Genomic DNA, 8,521 nt, shown 5'->3' with positions numbered 1-8,521 from the left:
AGCCATGTCTGTGAAGGGCAGAAACGCGTCTATGTCCACAAAATCAACAGTACACTTGGCAAAAATCTCAGAAACGTGTCTGTGTTAAACAGAGAAGCATCTGTGTCAGGAAACCGCATCTGTGAAGTATATAGGGGCATCTGTGCCCAGAATTGAAAAAATCATTGCAGTCCAACAAGCAAACATAGTCAGTTTCAGAATTCTTGAGCTTCCTAGGTCATTTCTCTAGGGTTTCATTTAGCATTCAACCTGTCCTTGGGTCTCACAAAGTCCATCATTGCTTCACATCTTACTTTACATTCACACTTGTCTAAACTTGAGTCAAAAGGTCACTTGCTTGTCCTCATCATACTTTGTCAACACACTACATACAACAACACTTTACTAAGTGGTCCCTCATCAAGGTTTCTTACCTTTGGGTTTCATTTGGTCTTACTTAGAGTCAAGGTCAACTTACCTCATCAAGAGAAACTATCCTCTCTTTGGAAGTCACACCTGCTCTAATACATACATACTTGGTCTTCCACTTTGGACATTGCAAGAACACCTCAGATTCATTTACATTCCATCCAACTCTTGGTCTTCCATACTCTTTCCATTTTTCATCTAGCCTCACACATCTTGGTCAATACCTAGTTCATGGTTGAAACCCATCTTCAAAAATCTAGGAGAGAAACTAAAGAGGCTCAAGAGTCCGCAAACATGAGTTCTTATGAGTATGACAATGATATCTTTTTCAATTCTGATCATACTACATTACCTGACATGGATGCCTATAGAAACATTCCAAATGTTGATAACATGGACACTATAAACAACAATGCTACACAAAATGACAATGTGGACAGCTTTTTAGTACATTCAGCAGATGTGGAAGAATCCATTATGAATCCCCATTTCAATCGATTGGTTGAGGAAATAATGAGAAGGGATAGACAATACTTCTTACAAATGATGGCACAAAGTGGAGCCAAGAGACCTCATGATTTTGACATGTCTCAAATAATAAAAAATCGACCTTTGCAACAACCTCGCTCCAACATGGATCAAACGAGACCTAATAGTGGAGGAAATAGAGGACCACACATGGTACCTAAATCATCATCAGCTTTGCTTCAAAAACCAGAGGTCCCACATACATATGGTCAAGCATATGATACTTACCTTCATAGACCATTATGGAAGTCTTATGTAGACAGATATGCTCAATCACATACCAATGCCAAGGATCAACCACCAAAGCAATTAGATATTCAAAGGCATGCTCAAAATTTGGACACAAGGAAACCTCATGTCAAATTTGGGGGCAACACAATAGAACATGATATGCCTGTAGAATATGGTATACATGCACAAAATAGATATGGTGTTCCTCAACATGAATCTATACCAGGTGGTCCACATACATAGCATCATTATAGACCTCCTCCATATGAACACGTGTATGATCAATATCATCCATATATGCAACATGCTCCTCCTCCAATTGGTACCTCAAGCATGGGGTATGGTCCAAGAAGTCGATCTCCACCTAAGAGCAATTTGGAGCAACAAATCAGGGACTTACAAAAGAAAATGGAGGACATAAATACACCAAAGCCAACATACACAATGAGAGACATATGTCCTTATCCATTTGACAAGAGCATTCCAATGCCTGCATTTCCTACACACTTTGTGACACCTAAATTTGATAAGTATAGAGGAAAAGGGGATCCTAAGGCACACATAAGACAGTTTTTTACAGCTTGCATTGAGGTAGCAGTAGAAGAGACATATTTGATGAGATTATTTCCACAAAGCCTAGGTGATCAAGCTATGGAATGGTTCTCCCAACTTCCACGTGGCATTAAGTCATGGGGTGACCTAACAGAGGCATTTATCCAACATTTCTCCTACAACATAGAGACAGACATATCAGTCACATTTTTGGCAACATCAAGCAAAAAGAGGAGGAATCTTTTGCATCACTTTTACAAAGATGGAGGAATCTAGCCAGCAGATGCTCTTGTGAAATTCCACAAAAATAAATGGTAGAGATGTTCACCCAAAATGTTAACAAAGACATTGGCTATGATCTAAGGAAAGCTTGTTTGTCCACCTTCAAGGATGTTATTGAAAAAGGCTTAGCAATAGAAAAGGTCCTAATTGAACAAGGAGTCATTAAGATTTTCAAGGAAAACAAAGATGACTTTAAAGGAAAAGACAAGCCAAGATTTTGGAATAAAAACAAGAACACAGTCAATGATGGTGTTGTTGATGCCAACACAGTGCGACCCAAATTCATTTTTTCTGGATCAAGTTCTACAAACAATCAAGTGAATACTCAAACAACTTCCAGATCATGAAGGAAGTACACTCCATTGGGAGAACCACTTGAGTCAGTTTTCAAGAAGCTAGTGGCAAACAAGGTAATCACAGTTCCAAATTTTCCTCCATATGAACCAAAGGTTAAACCAAATTGGTGGAATGATGATGAGTATTGTGAATTTCATAAGAGCAAGGGTCATAAGACAGGAAATTGTCATGGACTGAAGAACATCATACAAGATCTCATTGATAGAGGTGACATTGAGATTGAGGGACATTCATCCAATCAAGAACATGAAATGTTTAAGGAACCATTCCCAAAACATGACAAGGGAAAAGCTAAAGCCACAGATGACCAAACCAACTATACCAGAGCATCCTATAACTATGATTCAACTATCAATCACATATTGATGGACAATTATGTCTCTACTATTATCATCAAGGACAAAGCATCTGAGAATTATACTCAGAGACCCAAGATTGTCCTAAAAGGTGTTGGATCTTCTTCAGAACCTACCTCTGAATGTCATGTTACAACTCGTCAAAGTAAATTCACTTTGCAAGGTGCTCCAACTAAAAACACTGCTTCTTCATCAACCAAACCTAAGTATGACCTTGTAGAACAGTTAGGGAAGACACCTGTGCTTATTTCAATCCTTGAGCTATTACGCATATCTCCCACACATAAAGCTATTCTTGACAAAATCTTAAGAGATACTATTGTTCCTACTGATCTGAACGTGGACCAATTTCAAGCCATGGTGGGATACCTTTCCATTCCATACTTCCTTACTTTCACAGAAGCCGATGATGCATCCGTAAGTCAGCCACATAATGCACCACTACACATTGAAGCCTTCATACACAAACATCGAATAAAAAGAGTCCTGATAGATGGAGGAGAAGGTCTAAACATTTGTACATTAAGCACTATTACACAATTGGGATATTATGATAAAGCTGTAAATTCTACAAATCAAATCACCATTAAGGCATATGATGACGAAGAGCGTTCATCCAAGGGCACAGTCACCTTACCTCTCAGAGTTGGGCCAATTACAAAGGATATGGTTTGTCAAGTTCTAGATTTAAATCTCACTTATAACATATTGCTAGGATGTCCTTGGATTCATGAAATGAGGGTAGTCCCATCCACATATCACCAATGCATTAAGTTTCCTCATAATGGAGTGGAAGTAACAGTTAACGATGATCCTAATCCATTCATATACTGCAATAACCTGAAATCAAAGACTGAGACCATCATTCCCAGTAATCGGGAGGCTATTCCTTCATCGGCATACATTGATCCTAAGTCATTAAAACCCTCGACCTCAAAACAAGGTGAGCTTAAAGGCAAGTTTCAGGACAAAGGCATGGGGGAATATACTTTCAATCAAACCATGTACTTACAACAAGTCATGAATTCCCCAAAAGAATATGGAAGACCACATCCTAACAATCAAGTAGCCATCATGATGCTCAAATGGGACCTTACTACCTTTCAAAGATGGGGTGAAGTAGAAGAGGAAGATTTATACAAAATGCTTTTCAAGGACAATGAAGAGGAAACACAAGACCACATCAACCTACCATGTGAGAAATATGGCAAAGGCTTCAAAATTTTACAAAAATTCGAGTATGATGGAAAAAGCCCTCTGGGGTTACGAAAGGAAGGCATCATGGAACCTTTACAATCTGAATTGACCTTCAAAAAGGAATGCTCGAAAGGACTTGGTTTCTTAACTTCCAAGGTCCACACCCAAAGGACAGAAGAAGCTTTACAAATCAAAGCTGCCAAAATGCAACAAGAGGATCGCTATTCCACAGATTCTAATGAATGGGAATGGTGTTTAGACAAGTCTTCCAGTGACTACGAGCTCACTGAGATATTCAGAGAGCCAAATGAACCCACAAAAGAAGAGGAATTTTATAACAAGTTCAGAGTTGGTCAAGAAACAACCTAGGAGGATTCCACATAGTCCTCGTCTCAAGGTTCTAGGTTGAAATCACATAGGATGAGAACACCTGTCCCGGAGTGCACTGCTAGTAATGATAATTTGGATTCACTTGTGATCGAGACTGATGAGGAGAGTGCCATTGATGACCTCAATAATTACCTTGACATACCCGAATATAACCACATCTTCACTCTTAGCTCCCCTAACTTCAAAGACATTAACGGCCTTCCCCTTGTCCACCACCAACTCATTGACTGGGATCATGAAGGGCCTACACAATTTGATACATTCCAAAATGATGAAGCTTTTATTGAATACCTGGGCATACGAGATGATCTTCCCCCTGGAGACCATAAAGTGGGATACACTATAGAACTCAATAGCATGGCATATTTTGGTGAGGGTGTCGGACCTTCCAGTCGCAAAAATGTGAAAATAAGAACAAATCAAGGGTCTTATGGTGAAAACCACACTGTGGTGCTATCTGACCCCAAAAAATTAAAAAGAAAGGACGTATCTAAGGGCAAAAACCTCTCTGAGGCACCCGAAGATGGAAGGCTCGACATTCTCCCAGCATCATATGAGGAAAAGTCATCCATGTTGGTAGAGGAGACTATCAAAACAAACATTGGTACAAAAGAGGTTCCACACAATATATTCCTAGCTCAATCATTGACAGAGTCTGAAAGGTCAAAATTCATAAGTTTCTTCAAAGAAAGACAAATCAACTTTGCCTGGTCATATGCTGATATGCCTAGATTAGATCCAGATCTGGTAATGCATCATTTGACAGTCAAACCGGGGGCAAAACCGGTGAAACAGAAATTAAGAAAAATGCATCCACAAGTGGCATTACTAGTCAAAGCAGAACTTGAGAAGTTATTGGATGTCGGATTCATACGCCCAATCGATTATCCTGAATGGATCTCCAACTTGGTACGTGTTGGCAAACCAGATCGCAGCATCAGAATATGTACAGATTTCAGAGACATCAATAAAGCTTGCCCAAAAGATGACTTCCCATTGCCAAATATTGACCTGATTGTTGATCTCACAGCAGGCCATGACATGTTATCATTGATGGATGGATTCTCTGGTTATAATCAAATAAGGATCGCACCCGAGGATCAACACAAAACATCATTTACTTGTCTGTGGGGAACTTTTTGCTAGAATGTCATGCCTTTCGGGCTAAAGAATGCAGGTGCTACATATCAAAGAGCCATGACTACTATCTTTCATGATCTCATGCACGTCACCATGGAAGATTATGTTGACGACCTCTTGGGAAAATCAATAGACAAAAATACACATTTGGACATACTTTTAGTCATCTTTGATCGGTTGGAAAAATACAAAGTAAGATTAAACCCCAAGAAATGCATCTTTGGAGTAACCTCTGGAAAGCTCCTAGGATTCATTGTATCCAAAAGAGGAATTGAAGCTGATCCAGCAAAAGTCAAAGCCATCTTGGAAATGCAACCACCAAGAAATATCAGTCAGCTTCGATCCTTACAAGGCAAACTCCAGTCTATCCAAAGATTCATAGCCCAACTGGCAGATAAGTGTAATCCTTTTCAGCACCTGCTACATAAAAATATCAAATTCAAATGGGATGATAACTGTCAACAGGCTTTCCAAATATTCAAAGATTATCTTCTGAATCTGCCAGTTTTGATGCCACCAGTTCTAGATTAGCCTCTGTTACTATACATATCAGCCACTTCAACAGCACTCGGGGCACTCTTAGCACAACAAATTACTAAGGGCAAGGAAAAAGCAGTATACTATATCAGTCGCACATTGGTGGGATATGAACTAAATTACACACCAATTGAGCATGCATGTCTCGCCGTGGTCTTTGCTTCGCAGAAATTATGACATTACATACTCACTCATAAGACCAAGTTAGTTGCAAGGATAGACCCTTTGAAATACCTTCTTAACAAAGCGACACTTACTGGGAGACTAGCCAAATGGGTAATGATACTGAGTGAATTCGACATCAAGTATGTGGACAGAAAAGCAATAAAAGGACAAGCCATCACAGATCAATTAGCAGATGCTCCCATGATAGATGATGTTCCTCTAAGTTTCGAATTTCCAGATGAATCCATTTTGACAATGTCACATGCGAAGCCATGGCAACTATACTTCGATGGCTCATACACATAGCATGGGGCAGGAGTTGGAATCCTCTTTATAACTCCTCGAGGAGATTCTATACCAAAATCATACCGCTTATTATTTCCTTGCACTAACAATATAGTGGAATATGAGGCATTAACAACAAGATTACGAATTGCAGTTCAATGGAAGATCCAGGAGCTTCGTGTTTTTGGGGACTCCCGACTTGTCATCTGTCAAGCAATTGATGATTACCAAACAAAAGACGAAAAGTTAATGCCTTATAAACAAATGGTGGATGACCTGAAACAACACTTCATAAAGATAGATTTTGAGCAGATACCAAGAGAGCAGAATCACGCTACAAATGCCATGGCTACAATTGCTTCACTGATCGATCTACCTCCAAACGAGACCCGCTATGAGTTCTTGGTGGATAACCTTTTGGTCCCTTCATATGAGATCATGCCTACTGAGACACTATGCGTTGTCAGTCCCGAATCCGAGTTATATGGTTCCATTTTCACATACCTACGTAACAATACTTTACCTCCTGATCGATCAAATAACCAACGTCGCACTTTCATTCGCCAATCCTCTCGATATGTCATTTTAGCTGATATCCTATACCGGCGAGGTCTAGATGGCACTCTTCTTAGATGTTTAGAAAGTGGCGAAGCTCAAATTGCATTACGAGAAGTGCATGAAGGGATATGTGGTCCGCATGCTAGTGGTCCTACCTTGGCCAAGAAACTCATCAGGACTGGATATTACTGGCCTAATATGGAGAAAGACTCATATCAGTTTGTCAAGAAATGTAAGCAATGCCAAATTCATGGAGACCTCATACATGCGCCAGCACAAGAACTTCAACCACTTGCGTCTCCTTGGCCCTTTTGTCAGTGGGGACTCGATCTCATAGGCAAGATTCACCCTCCTTCTTCCAATGGTCATAAATTCTTTATCACTGCCACAGAGTATTTTAAAAAATGGATTGAAGCTATGCCTCTCACACAAGTTACTTGAAAACATATTGCTACATTCATCCTTAACTATATCATTTGCCGCTACGGTATTCCTATTTCCATTATCACTGATAACGGGTGTCCCTTCAAAAATTAGGATGTTCGTGAACTCTATGACTGCTTCCATATCTCCCATCATTTTTCCACACCATATTACCCCCAAGGTAATGGCCAAGCTGAGGCGTCTAACAAAACAATTCTTAAAATCTTAAAGAAGACAGTCGATGATGCTGGTCATAATTGGCATATCCAACTCAATCCTGCACTTGGGGCCTACCGCACAAGTGTTCGCACACCTATAGGAGCTACACCTTATTTACTTGTCTATGGTACTAAAGCCATCTTGCCTATTGAGGTCGAGCTACCCTCTTTACGGGTTTCTTTGCAAAACATCATTAGTGATGAAGACTATAGGGTCTCTCACTTACAAGAGCTGGAACTACTTGATGAATGAAGACAAACTGCTTTTAGTCATTTCAAGGCTTACCAACAACAAATGAGTCATAGCTACAATCATAAGGTTAAGCCTCACACATTTGAGGTAGGTGACTTGGTTCTCAGAGAAAATCCTAAAAATCAGCAAGATAGAGAGAAGAAAGGCAAGTTTGAACCAAACTAGCTTGGTCCCTACATTATTACAGCAGCATATAGATCTGGTGCATATCAGCTCTCAACTACAAAAAGTGAACCTTTGGAGGATCCTATCAACAGCATGCACCTTTGCAGGTTTTACACATAGCTCTTCAGAATATCCTAATTTAAAAAATACAAAAAAATAAAAAAATTCAAAAATACAAAAAAAAAATCAAAAAAAAATTCAAAAATACAAAAAAATTATAAAACAAAAAAATTGTTACTTGGTGAAAACCTGGCAAACAGGTGCCTTGTGACACAAAAAACATTGAAAAATTGAAAAAAGTAAAGAGAAATAATTTCGTCCAACGGTGAAAACCACTTCGGTGGTGCCCTAGGCAAGTACCATGGTGAAAACTGGGTCACCAGCGCCATGCGTAGAGACATTGCTCCTCCCACCTTCAGGATTCACTTTCATCCTTTCACTTTGCACACACTCACAACCTATTCATTCATAACAAA

The sequence above is a fragment of the Cryptomeria japonica genome, chromosome 7 (assembly GCF_030272615.1).
Source record: "Cryptomeria japonica chromosome 7, Sugi_1.0, whole genome shotgun sequence".
Lineage (NCBI taxonomy): Eukaryota > Viridiplantae > Streptophyta > Pinopsida > Cupressales > Cupressaceae > Cryptomeria > Cryptomeria japonica.
The sequence above is the reverse complement of the archived record's forward strand: the minus strand, read 5'-3'. Positions refer to the sequence as shown.